This window comes from Physeter macrocephalus, chromosome 13 (assembly GCF_002837175.3).
Source record: "Physeter macrocephalus isolate SW-GA chromosome 13, ASM283717v5, whole genome shotgun sequence".
Taxonomy (NCBI): Eukaryota; Metazoa; Chordata; class Mammalia; order Artiodactyla; family Physeteridae; genus Physeter; species Physeter macrocephalus.
In genome coordinates, this window is record NC_041226.1 from 74,349,954 (window position 1) to 74,364,775 (window position 14,822).

Here is a 14,822-nt window from a genome sequence, read left to right on the forward strand (position 1 = left end):
CCTGCTCTGAGGTTCACTGAATTAATATTTTGGTGGAGTCAGGGGAAGAGAGAATTATGAGGCTCATGGAATTTGGGGTTAATGAATTCCTTTTACCATCCTGGGTTTTACACTTGGCATCATTATCCAAAATGATTCAGTTAATGTCAGGAGTTAAGAAGGGGCAAGAGAAAAAGATCATGGACGGGTGATTTAATATGGGGTTATATGCTTATATTATTTGTCAAACTCTTAAGTAAGTAAAAAAATATAGAACATAAGGATGAATAATGTCTAATATCTTACTGTATCACTTTATTCTAAAGTATCAGATATGTTTATTTTTTCTCCTAATTATATGCTCAAGCTTGATAGATTATGATGTAACTACTGTTTCAAATTTTCAAAGAAACAATCCAGGCTAACTGCTTAAGCACAAACCTAATTTGTGTGTAAAATTTTATCTCTTTCAGGGAACCCTATAATCTGCCTTGGACATTACACAACTACAGAGAGGACAGTTTAAAACAAGACAAGTATATCCAGGGATGAGATGGCAGAGAGAAGCAGATGATCAAGGACCATATCTTGGAAAGTACACATGGTTAAGAAACAGAGAGGGTAAAAGGAATGTAAGATAAATGAGTTAGAAAATTATATAGAAAAGGGAAAGAAATATAATTATTTATTCTAGTGAAGATAGGGGTAAAGAGCAGCAAAATCAATGTACGATGCTCTTTAAGAATTGAAAGGGGGCTTCCCTGGTGGCGCAGTGGTTGCGCGTCCGCCTGCTGATGCAGGGGAACCGGGTTCGCGCCCCGGTCTGGGAGGATCCCACATGCCGCGGAGTGGCTGGGCCCGTGAGCCGTGGCCGCTGAGCCTGCGCGTCCGGAGCCTGTGCTCCGCAACGGGAGAGGCCACAGAGCCTGTGCTCCGCAACGGGAGAGGCCACAGCAGTGGAAGGCCCGCATACCACAAAAAAAAAAAAAAAAGAAGAATTGAAAGGGTTATCTAACAGAGAATGATGACTTGGTATATAAGAATAAAAAGGCTCTTAGCCCTTTGAGGGCACAAATGATAGACCCACAGGATCAGGGCCACAAAGTAAGTTTCAGTGGTTATGTCACAAGGTGGAGTTTAAAAGGGTATAAGGAAGTAAACAAATCTACAGTCTTTATGGCTAAAGGCTACCAGACACAAGACTGAATGCAAAAATCTGGAGAAATTTCAAATAGGTATAAATAAGATGGCCAACTCTATTTATTATACTTTGTCTTCTTCCCTGTTATAAATACACATTGAAGACTCATCTTTACAGGAGATGAATTAATTGCACGACTGTTTCAGATTTAAACATATCTGGGAAAATAAAAATTATCTGTAAAAAGCTTTTATAATTAATTGATATAGTAAGAATTAAAAAGAAAGTCAACATTTTTTTTTTCTGTTCCTTTGATGGAGAGAGGAAAAAAAATGGAAGAAGGCTTTGACAAAGAAACGCTTTTACTGTTCAAAGGGAACTTGTTTAGGAAACGGAACACATTAGCATCTGATGCTAGAGCTTTCCTTTCAAAGTGAAATTAAGCTGAGTAATAATAACCTCCTCCCTTCTGCCTTCTTTAAATAAATACATTCGAACATAAAACCTTGCATTGTGGCATGAGGCTTACAGCTTCTTTTACCTTTAATGAGACCAGGCAAGCCATGGGTTAAGAATGATATGTTAATGAGAGAAGGGAGTAGAGGCAGCCCCAGGATGTAAAGAACTTTTATTCTTCATGATTGTGTGGAGATTTTCCTTCACTTGTTAGCCTCCATGCATTTTTGTAACACATAAAAGACCATATGGACTTCCAATTGTAAAGGCACTTTGACTTAGGTGTTTATATTGCTTTGCCAAGAATTTACATTTCCTTAATGGTAGATTTAGACTTCAGGGACTGCTTCCTCTTCCCTCAGCCTACAAATCCAAAGACATTCTTCGATCATTTCCTATCCCTCGGACCCCTAAGCTCCTCTGCATACCCCTCTTTCTTGTTCCCTAAAAACTCTTGTTTATTCCCCTAGTTTAACTGAGAAATTTACCACTTAGATTTAAGTATTCTTCTCCAACCCACGTTCTGCTTTAGTCCAATCTCTCAAACTAGACATCACATAGTATAGTTATATAGAACTAATGTTCATTTATATTTACCCATATAGTTAAATCACATTTTTTAACCATGTTTTTATGTGTCAAATCTACACTCTAAAATCATTTTCCTCATTCCTGAAATGTGTCTTTCACAATTTACTTAGTGAAAGTATGTTGGTGATAAACACTTTTGAGTTTTAGATGTCAAAAATTGTAAAATTTCATTCTTGATTGGAATTTTGAATTTTAAGTTCTATTTTCTCTTAGAACATTACAATTATTATCTATCTCACTGTTTTCTGGCTTTCTATCATTGTTGCTGTCAGTCAACGGTCAGCCTAATGGCTCTTCACAGGTGATTTGTCTTTTCTCCCTGAATGTTTTAAATTTATTTTTTCTTTGAAGTCACTTCACTTCAGTGTGAAATGTCTAGGTGTGGATTACATTTTACTTGTAATTTCTGTTCTTCCTGGATCTGAAGTTTACTGTCTACTAGCTGGAAAACTTTCACACACTATTTCTTTGAATGGTGCCTCTTAAAGTTTGTTTCCCCTTCTTTCCTTTTGGAAAATTAATTAAATGTATATTTAAATGTTTATCTTTTCTACACAGTTTTTAACATTTCTTTCATAGTTCCGTGTCTTTTTCTCTCTGGACTGTATTCTGATAGCTTTGAGGATATCTCTCCATCTATGTCTAATCCATTGAGTTGCAATTTTTCAATTGTAGCTTTCATTTCCAGGTATTCTTTTCATTATTTTTAAAACCTGTTGGTTTATTTCTTAAATGTTGCTCACGTTTTCATAATTGCCTTCCTAAAAGCATATTAAACATACTTATTCTATATTTTGTGAGTGATAACTCCAAAACCTGAAGTCTCTGTGTTGTGTTTGTCAATGCTCATTCATGGTACCAAGCTGCCCTGGGTATTTTATGATGTCACCGTGAGTCCCAAATTCTTTGAGGCCTAGGTTGAAGTTTGTTTGTTTTTCTTTAAAGGTTTGTGTTTTCTTCTGAAAATGCCTGAGGATAATAACAATCTTAGTCCACTATAAATTAAATACTTTTCTTGAGGATTTTGGGGATATATAAGTGACATGAATATATACATCAAAACCACATGAGGTGTGATTTGTAACTGTGAATTTTCAGGGAAAATTTTCCCCTTCTATCTAGAACTAAGGTTTAAAAGAATCAGGAATATTTTTTGACTGTGTACTTAGTGGAATATTTGTACAATTTTTACCTTTAAATATGGGTATAGCTTATAGGATCTCAGTTTCATGCAACCACATTCATCGTCTTTTTCCCTATAAATTCCATCACCATTTCCCCCTAGTTAGGAATCTTCACTGCCCTTGACCCCTGTAATTCCCTCACTTTCCCACATCTATTGATGGTGATATGGCTTGCATTTTAGTCCCTGGACGTGGGGTTCTATCTCAATTTACCAAATGCAAACAAGCCCATAACACTGTTGATTTGCTTCTGGACGATCTAGTACTGTGCGTATGCTTATTTAAAAAATCTGTATTTTACACAAAAGGTTCTCAATACTTATTTTGAAATGAATAGATAAATGAATAGTGCAGTCCAACAAACAGAAAGTTTTCAAAGTCTACAACAAACAACAGTGGCTTGTTCATGATGAAATATAGGATTGTATCCTGTGCCAAATATAATATAAACTAATTATATGGTCATTGAAGGAATAAGTGCCCCATCATCATTTCTAAAACTTTTATTATAGGGCTTCCCTGGTGGTGCAGTGGTTGAGAGTCCGCCTGCCGATGCAGGGGACACGGGTTCGTGCCCCTGTCCGGGAAGATCCCACATGCCGCGGAGCGGCTAGGCCCGTGAGCCATGGCCGCTGAGCCTGCGCGTCCGGAGCCTGTGCTCCGCAACGGGAGAGGCCACGACAGTGAGAGGCCCGGGTACCACAAAAAAAAAAAAAACAAACAAACAAAAAAACTTTTATTATTGTTATGGTATACTTGTCATTAAGATAAAAGTTATGTTGCAATTATGCAACCATTACGCTATTAATTTATTCCCTCTCCCTCCTAGCTTTTGCTATCTCAAACCATAAAACCATCTGGGAATCTATTCTGGCACAAAACATACGTTTGGGAAGAACGTGCAGTTTTATTTTTGCTCATAAGCCATATAAATTCTATTCAGAGCATCTTCTATATCATCTCTACAGTTAGATTTCAACCTAAAAATAAATTCTTAAATATTAAATAGATCTGGTTGTTACAATTTCTTAACGAATTAGTAACCAAACCCCCCTTTTATGACCAAAGGCACTATAATATCCTTGGGTTTTTAGGGTCAGATTCAAATACACTGCAACATATTTTGTTTATATTAGTAGTGCACGTTTTTTGATACAATTAAACCCTGGAGTCCACCACCCTCTCTGCTCTCAGGCGGAGTGTCCCTCTCTGTATTCTTTGGATCCTAAGTGTTGGAAGAGCACCTTATCTCTGAGAACATGGGTTTCAGGAATACATTGCCTGGATCTCCCACCCATTAGTTTTGCCCCATTATTATTCACCACCTGCAAAATGGGATGATAAAGAAACTTATCACATAAGGTAATTATAATTTTTAACTGAATCAATACACATAAGGTGCTTAGAAGAGTGTCTAGCACTGAAAAAATTCCTTAATATATGACTAGTAGTAATGTCTTAATTCCCGTGGACTTTAATACAGTTAGAGGCTCAATGTTTCAAGTCTACATAATTCCACAAGCTTTAAAATGTACAACTTTCCTCTGATTCTTCTACTGTTAGAAGAATGACACACCAACTTAATATTACTTGTGCAATCTTTTTCTCTGCTGAACACTGATGTTATCATCTGTCTATCATCTCAAATTCATGTTTTGTTATTAATCTATTGCTGCAGTGTAATGTGTGGCATAAAATGACACATCTTTAATATCTCTCAGTTTCAAAGGGTCAGGGTTCTGGACACAGCTTAGCTGGGTCTCCTGCTCCAGAATCTCTCACAAGGTTGCAAACAAGGTGTTTTTTTGTACCTTATTGAAGTATAGTTGATTTACAATGGTGTGTTACTTTCAAGTGTTTAGCAAAGTGATTCAGTTATATATATATATTGACATATATTCTTTTTCAGATTCTTTTCCCTTATAGGTTATTACAAGGTATTGAGTATAGTTCCTTGTGCTATAGGTCTTGTTGGTTATCTATTTTATATAAAGTAGTGTGTATATTTTAATCCCAAACTCCTAATTTATCCCTCCCCCTTTTCCCTTTGGCAATGATAAGTTTGTTTTCTTTCTGTGAGTCTGTTTCTGTTTTGTGAATAAGTTCAATTGTATCATATTTTAGATTCCACATATAAGTCATATTACATGATATTTGTCTTTGTCCATCTTACTTCACTTAGTAGGATCACCTCTAGGTCCATCCATGTTGCTGCAAATGGCATTATTTCATTCTTTTTAATGGCTGGGTAATATTCCATTGTATATATGTACCACATCTTCTTCATCCATTCATCTGCTGATGGACAGTTCCGTTGCTTCCGTGTCTTGGCTATTGTAAATAGTTTTGCAATGAATATTGGGTGCATGTATCCTTTCAAATTATGGTTTTCTCTGGATACATGCCCAGGAGTGTGACTGCAAGATCATATGGTAGCTCTATTTTTGTTTTTTAAGGAACTTCCATACCGTTTTGACCAGTACTGGAGTCTGATTTGAAAGCTTGCCTGGAGAATTGTGTCTTCTCACTGTTCAACAACACATAGCATTTGTTCCAATTGGACATGCTTCAGAGCCCTCTCAGAAATGAATTCCCATTTCAATATCCCTTTATTCAATAATCAGTTCCCCAATACCTACTCTGTTCTTATATGAGATGTTACGAAGTCATTCTGCCAGCTTGACTTGGAAAGCATCTTGCCACTTCTGGAACATGGCCCTAACCCTCCAAGTCTTAGCCATTCCTCCACCCCTCACAGAATGTCTTGTCTGCATTCTCCAGACAACAGTACTTGTTCCTTCTTCTTACCTCTCATTTTACGTTTAGAACCACACATTTTGGCAGTGAGATTTTCTCCAATTTGTTCATATTGGTCATATAGAAATAGATACTAATGGAATAATAAATAACTTGAATGTAAAATCCATGCCTTATTTTTGACTTGCACAATCCCCAGCACAGATCTTGGAAATTTGGTACAAATAATAATAACTATTATTATTAAATGATTATCTAATTGAATGATTTTTTAGCATGGAGATCTTGTTATTTAGTATTAGAAAAGTAATGCTGTGCTCTGGTATGATCTTGGAAAACACCGATAGGATTTTTATTTTAAATTGTGGTTTCCTGAATGCACCTTTAGAACAAGTGCCTTTTCTATTCTTTATTCTGGAAGAAATACTACCAATTATAAGTTATCACTGCAATTACAGATTCAAGGCTTGAGTTTACAAATAACACTGAGCAAAAATATTTCCTTCTAAAATATTTTAAGGACAGGTTTTATTTAGCATTGTGTATATGTAACAAAATGGTGTGATGAAGTTTTAGCAAATTTAACTAGTTTGGTTAAACAATAATACACATGGTCAGAAAGAGGAAACAAAACCTCTAGTTCCTCAATGTGGCCAAAGCCCATTTTAACATACTGCACAGCGTATTTAAAGCTTCAGTTGACAGTCATACATAAGAAAGATTTATGATACTATACCATGGAATGTTCACTTCGAAAGAAGTGCTCACTGAGGTTCCAAGATTCTACAACAGAAACGCAGAAGACTTTATTCGGTGTAATGTTAGACACTTTATTTCTCCATTCACTCATGTTTTTCCTCCTAGAGTTTTATAATTTTTCCTTTGGATCTTCATGTTTGTATGTCTCACTGTTTCCTTTAGTCTAATCGCAGGCAAGGTAGGTCACTGTCTGTAAACACAACCATATGGATGAAGATGATAAAAAAAGGTATTCTAACACATACACTGCTGTAGAGTCAACATAGTGAAGATAAACTGCAAGTTCAAAACAGCAAACAGAACCCTCTACAGGAGGATAATAGGTATAGCCCCAGCACCAAAAGTTTCTGGTTAGATAAACTTTCAGTGGTGTTCTGGTCCAAAAAGATGGAAAATTTCTTTTCCAGTGGGGTCTTTAGAATCCCTGCTTCTACATTCATAATTTCCATGTGTCTCCCAGGGCTGTCTCCCATGGAAGAACTGTGTGTACATCTGTCTGTCTTGGCTGCATCAACAAATTTCAAGACTCCTTTGCTTGGTACATCTCCTGCTTCTTCACTCATGTAGCCCTACCTTATATAGGGCTTAAATCTTCTCCCTAAGTGTATGGGTTCTTCAGGGTTAGTTTGCCAAAAGCCATCTCAGGTTCTCTTGTATGACACAAGCATCGTCACCTGATGTCAAGAACCAATCAGTATCTTCTAGACAAAGCTCAGGATTGCACTAAGAAGCTTTCATTTTTTTCCCAGTAGACTTGGTCTCTGCCTTCCTTGGTGTTTAATCCCACAGTAAGGAAGTCTTTATTTACTTCTGAACTCATGAACAACACTTTAGTACAATGCCGGGCCCAAGTAGACTTGACATGTTTGGTTCTTTTCTTTAGATTTTGAAGCCAGGTCATCATAACCCAGCAAAGATTTTTAACCTTCCAACAAGAGTTTTTCAGATATGTCTGCATCCTCATCTGCATGCCAGCTGGCATCTGCGTTAAAGCCCATCTCTCTTTCTAGATGGTTGTGCCCCTTATCATGAAGCTCATTGTGAAGAATAGGCTGTGGGTCACCCCACTCTCCTGAAATAATGTTAAATAGCTGAGAATATAAAGGAAAGCTGACTGCTGACCCACAGAGGAAGGAGAAAGCATTTAGCCAAGACCTGGAGGCCATTCCCAAAGGCGTGTTTCCTAAAATCTGCAAAGGAAGTCAAGGGACCATGAAAATATACCATGCTTATCCTTTACCCATCTCTTCCAGATAGGGCCCTCTCCTGAAAAGCGGGCAGAGGAGATGGGCAGGAGGCTGGAAGCACTCCATTCACCTGCTCCCTGGAAACTGACAGCACAGGACCCTATCTTGCCCTCTGGGGGCGACATTGCCCTCCCAGCGTCAATCCTCCTGGCAGCGGAGAAGGAGGTGGAGGTTGACTCAGGGATGCCTGGTCACTCATGGCCTGTTTCAGCTTCAGCAGCAACTCTCTGAGGGCTTCTCCATCCACGCACTCGGATGGACAGGTGCCTGGTCCACAGAGCTCCCTCCCCAGCATCCTCGCAGTGGGCGCCCCACTCCGTGCCCATCGCGCCCAGCCAGACAACAGAGCAGCCTCCCCGGGTAGGGACTCTAATGAGAAATCTCAACACCAATTCAGATAACATGTTCCTTGGATGTATAGTGCATTTGGAACAGAGGATGAAGACATACATCTCTTTTTTTGCTCCCTCTTGAAACTGCTCAAAAGCTACAGTGAAGAGATATTTTAAAAGAAATAAATAGAATTATTAAGGAAAAAAAAATGTTAGAAGAGAAAAGAGCAACACCGTTTTGGAAGAGGTAAGGCAAATAGTGAAAAGTTTTCTTAATAGACACAGGATGACAAAATACTGTTGGAGGTGGAGGTGGGGAGTGGAGTGGCAGTGGGTTGAGAGCCAACGTGAGATAGAATGAACCATTTCCAGCAGGTTTTCGAATTTCCAAGACTACTAGTATTAGCTGGTCACTGCACAGGTAAGAGAGAGAAGGATGATTATGTAGAATGAGATCGAAAGGGGAGAAATAAAACTAAAGTTGTGAAGGAAACATTCTGATGTCCTAAATCTCTTCTCCCACTGAACTCCCAGACACTTATCCTCCCTGCAGGATATCAGAGGAATTTTTTTGCAAAAGAAAATGATGACTCTAAGAGAAGACTCCTAAGGATACTGACTGTCAGTTCCTCATCAAATGGCCTAGCTGAATCACCACTTGGAGAAGATGGTAGGGGACATACACTTGGAACCTCTAAACAGCTTCTTACTTTGCCTCCTTACAAGGAACAGAATCAATGGAGTCAACCAGAGCCTCTCAAGCAAGAGGTTTGAAATAAGGGGAAAACAAACAAAACAAAGAAAGAAAAAAGAAAGAAAGAAAGAGAGAGAGAGAGAAAGGAAGGAAGGAGAGAAAGAAAAGAAAAGAAAAGAAAGAAAGAAAGAAAGAAAGAAAGAGAAATGGAGAAAGAAAGAGAATTTAAAGGAAATAGGGACTCACCAGGGAGTAGAAAACTTCAAAAATACTAAAACACTACCCTGGATATCCTCAGACAGATAAGAAAATATATTGCAAGCTTGAAGTCAGAAAAATATACTAGAAAAAAAGAGCAATCTGAAAGCTACACACCCACACATTCATATATCTCACACACACACACACATTCATACATCGCACACAAACACACACACACACACACACACACACACACACATATCTTGGGGAAATTAAATCAAGAGAGCAAAAGTAAAACTCAGTAGAAGTTTTGGAAGATAAAGTTGAAAAAAAAAATCTCCAGTAAATAGAGCAGAAAGACAAAGATGGAAAACATGAGAAAATATTAAAATAAAAATTATTCTAATTGAAGTTCTAGAAATTCACAAAGAGTAACAGAGAGAACAGACATGAGAACACCATCAATTAGATAATTCATGGAAACTTGCTAAAGAGAAAGGGCATAAGTCTAGATTGGAATGGCTTTCTAAGTGCCCTGTGTACTGACTGGAGGGTGCGTGCCTCCTAGGTCTTGGGAACAGTCAGCCAGTGTTCCCTGAGTGCCATGTGCAAGGAAGACCATGTTCAAAGTTGAACACAGAAAGGAAAGAGTCAAATCTTTCAGTAATTGATAGGCATCAGTGATGACTCAGGCTTTTACTGGGGTAGATGGGAAACGACTGGTGTGCTTTGAGTAGAGAAATGACATCGTCTGTTATTTTAACTTGATCAATCTGAGAACAACAGAAAAGAAGGCAAAGGCAGAGCAAACCTATCCATTTGTAGCACTTGTGAGAAGGTAGAGATGAGGGAAGGAAGGGGTTTTGACTTGGGTGGTAGCAGCAAAGGTGAAGAGAGTGGTGGAACCTGTATTTAAATTTAATATTTAAATATAATTTGGAGGTAAAGCTAATAGGATTTGCTGCTAGATTGAATGCAAAGTAACCCTACGACCAAATTTTTACTAGTGGTAGAAACAGAGTTGGTTTTTCTTTCCTTTCCTTTCCTTTCTTTTCTCTTTTTTTGGGGGGGTGGGCAGGGGTGAGGGTGTTGTTTTCAACATGGTGAGCTTGAACTGTAGATTAGACATCCGGGAAGAAATGTTCAACAGGCAGTTGAATCTAACACTCTGGGATTCAGAGGAAGAACTCAGACAGTAGATATAAACGGGAAGCATGCGATGAGGTGACATCATGAGGGGTTTGAGTGCGAATAGAAGACAGCCCTGGGCTTACCAGCATTTAGAGGTCAGAGGGAGGAGTCAAGTTCATGAAAGCAGACTGAGAAAAACAAGGCTAGAACACCAGGTGTTTCCTGGAATCCAAGTGAAGAAAATGTTTCAGGGTGCAATTATGTCAAATGTTGATATTCAAGTCAGATGGAGAACAGGAATTAGTCTTGTTGTTAATGGCTTGCAAGCAGGGTGAGAATGCAGTCCTGATTGAGGAGGGTTCAAGAGAAAACATGAAGAGTTCAGTTGAAGAGAGTGAGTCTGTTCAGACAATACTTGGTGTAGATTTGCCTTAATGGGGGGTTGGGGGGGGAGGAAGAGGGGGAGGAGTAGAGAACTGCAGAAGGAATGTGGGAACGGATGCTAAATGTATTAAGAGAGGGATTTTTCTTTTTGAAAATGATAGAAAAAGTGTTTGATGATAATACTGATTCAATGCAGGGAAGGGAGAAGAGCTACAGCAAATGCCAAGTGTGGGCCAGAAGGCTGTGTCAGCAGGAGGAAAGGCAGGCAGTATTAGGAACCCAGATGGCACATCTGTCTTACAGGAGACGAGGTGGAGGCATGGCAGACGCGGGGTCGATGTGTCATATCTGAGAGCTGGGAGAAGGTCTCTCTCCTACTTGCATCAATTTTCTCAGGAAAATAGAAGCAAGGTGAGGAGAAGATGTTAGAGGCTTGCAGCAGGAGAACATTTGAAATGGTGGTTGTATGGACATGGGAAAGTGAATGGACCAAGTCACCTTGACCTGAGTTTTGGGTAGAATGTAGAGTAATAGAGACACCAACACTGAGTACTGATCAGACCCAAAGTAGACTCTAAGCTCATCAGGAGAAAACGTTGAAGAGGAAGGTACATGTGTGTGAGAGAAGGCAAGGAGAGAAAACAGGGCTAAGTAGAAAAGAACCATGGCAGAAGGTTAATAGATACTAACGCACATGCAATTTGTATAAAAAGAGGTGAATTCTCAATGAACCAGATTCAAGAGCTAAATGGTTTCCTGTTAAAAGGACTGCATTTTATTTCTAAAGCTGGTGGAACTACTTGATTCTTTATATGCATGAATAGCTTTCATATAAATAACATTTGAAAATATTTAATATTTGAAATATTGAAGAAGGAATAGGAAAAGGGAGAAAAAATACATGCCCATTTGTGTGTGTGTGTATATATATATGTATAGATAAGCTATACATTTAGCTGCTTGAATAAATAATGCATGTATTTATTTGTTTACACTTCATGGTCTTCTTAATGCCAAAAAGGATCTGAGATATAAACAGATTTGCCATCTTTATAATGAAGCATGTCACAAGTGTAGCTGTGCATTTCAGGGAACAGTAGTTTCAGCTAGACTAACCCACTTAATTATTAAAACATGGCATTAAAACTAAAATTTTTTTCCTTGTGAAAATCATCTGACATCTCATGAATCAAATAGTTAGAGCTGAAAAATAGCAGTGACAAATGCAGAGAACAACGCAGTTTTCTCGTCTATCATTTACTAAATCTTACATTTTGTCAACAAATTTCCCCTGATTAACATATCAAGGCCTTTGTTATTATCATCTTTTAACAAGAGGGTTATACATGTGAAGTTGTATGAATTAAACCCCACCTCCCAACCCCCATCAAACCATTGTTAATGTCCAAGAAAGTAAAATTTGAAAACCAGTACGTTTGTTGGAAAATGGTAATCGAACGTGCCATGATCTTTGGGAGAACAGAGGTCTGCACTTATAAATCAAGCTTCAGCCCTGACTTTGACTTTGGTATCCTGGTCAGGTTCAGCCTTGGGGTGGACTCCCCAGTTCCCCAATGTTCCTACAGACATGGGTTCCTGGGACCATCACCTCATGCTTAGAACTGGGGAGAATGTCCAGCGTTTCTGCACATGCCTAGAACATGATGAAGAGTAGATTGCTAAATATTGTCATGGGCCACAACTGTTTTTACTTTGCAAGCATTCTGAGAGTACGAAAAAAGAGCTGATTTAATCTTCATAGCATTCACCGTGGTTTATTATCTACCCGGAGCCTTAGTTATAATTTCAAACCAAGAACAAGGTCCTCATGCATGTGACGTCCAATGAGCCATGAAAGGAAAGAAGTACATTCACTGCCCTGGAGAGATTCCAGCAGCTTCTCCACATGAGATCCATATATAACAGATGGGACCAGGGTGACTGATTTAATTAGAATATTTTAATAGCAGGATGGCGAACGTTGTACAGCTCTATCACTTAGGAGAAGGGCCATTAAATTCACCAAAGTAATTGTTTCATTGGGAGGATATGTCAAATAAAAAAATATCTACATGTAATATATATATTTAATTTGAAGGGAATTTCAGATGATTATGAAAATTAAGTCATTATATAACATATGATGGTTATCTAAATCTTTATGAGAAATGAACCTTTAAAGCTGCTCAAATATTTATCTTGTCTTATTAATTGAAGTATCCTGCTGCTTTAAGGTCCTTTTGACCTCGTTACTGTTGTCCTACAGACTTTACCATGATACATGAGAAGGGGAAGTAGCCTTTTCAGTGTGTTCAGAAAATAGACAGTTTTGAGACATAAAAGGCAGTTTACACAGTATACGGCATTATTCTAAAGTTAGTGAACTCTCTAAAGGAAATAGTAACACAAAAACACAATTCTTAGAGGAAGATGGCATCCTGAATTATGCTCTGAATGAATTCTACAGAAGCAGAATACCAATTAATCTCTTTTAATTACTGTTGTTTAAACACAAAATTTTTGAAGGTTTTTATTGAAAAAATTACTATTAGTCTAAAATTTATATTTACAGCACTAAGGATTAGCACATCCCCCAAATTTTTATCTTCTAAACCTGGTGGATATTGTATTACATATTAACTCCCAGATAGTATCTATCATTCTATTTTGAACAAATCCTATATTTCATATAATATAATATAGCAAGTCTTCCTGTGATAATGAGCGTTTGGTGTAACACAAGACTTAGCACCATGGTGCTTAATGAAAATTGAACTAAAGTGATAATAGAACTGATGTCAGTTAACCTTAGTAGAATCTATTGTTCAGTCTCTGTTCAAGCAGCAATGAGAAAAATGCCCCTTTTTATTTAAAAGGTCTCAGTCTTAAGTATACCTGATAGAATTTTTAAAATTTTGTTTGCAAATCAAAATAATCAATTAGGTTTAAGGGGAAGATAAAATGAGATATCCACTATGCCTATATGTTTGTCTATGTGTCTCTATATTTATGTAGCAAAGAACAGTTTTCTTTTGATAAAAAGAGGAATAGCATATTTATTTGCATAGTAATAATGTTTCATACTTTATCTTCTTAAAATAATCTATTTAATTAATGCATTTAATTTTTAAATAACTGGTATATTCATTCATCACTGTTTTATTTAAGACATAATGGTAAATTCTTCGTATTAAATACCAGAGACAAGTGAGAATGAAACAGTTAAAGAGAATACTCCTAGATACTTTGCCTGCAGTAGCCAGGAGAGATATTTGCTGCTAGGATCCAGAAAGTATCATAGCGTCAAAGATGCTGTGGGGTGACTTGATCAGGATGTAAACCTCGCACTAGTTTTTTTCAGACCCCAAACTCAAGTGAACTATAAAATCTCTCTTACTGCCCCAGCCCAAATCAGATTTCAGTCGAGGAAACAAAACTTAGGGAGCTATGACAGTGGTACATTTCTCAGTTAAAGAAGCAGGCAACTGTGCCATGAATTCATAGGAAGCCTATTGAAGGAGCATACATGCTCCTATGTTATTGTATTGCACAGACTAGTGCAGTAGCTAGTAGTAACAGGCTTAGCTAGCCTTATGTAAAAAACTGAAAAATTGGCTCATCTTTTTTGAACTTTGAATATTAGCAGATAGTATAAATCGAGCCCTCTGCAGTTTGTATTGATATCAATCTTTATAAAGCTAACAATTTGGGATATGGACAGTTTACACACAAGAGAGTATGAGAAAATAAAATAAAGCAGGGTGTGTTAAGGAGCGGATTGCATACTGGCTGGTCATGACACACTAAGAACTGCATCCATTTCCAAGTGAGAAGCACCAAAGATTAATCAGAATCGCTTTATATGTTACCTGTATTTTGATGTATAAATAATTCTGATTCTGTTAATCATTTAATAAACGGCATGTGGCTCTAATATCATGTTTTAGTCATTCCCAAGGAAAGCTT

General features: G+C 37.7%; 1 pseudogene; it reads right to left on the reverse strand.

Moving 5' to 3' along the window:
* Nucleotides 1-6,976: 6,976 nt before the first annotated feature.
* LOC102989714 (glycoprotein-N-acetylgalactosamine 3-beta-galactosyltransferase 1-like) lies at nucleotides 6,977-8,033 on the reverse strand (annotated as a pseudogene).
* Between the last annotated feature and the right edge of the window lie 6,789 nt (nucleotides 8,034-14,822).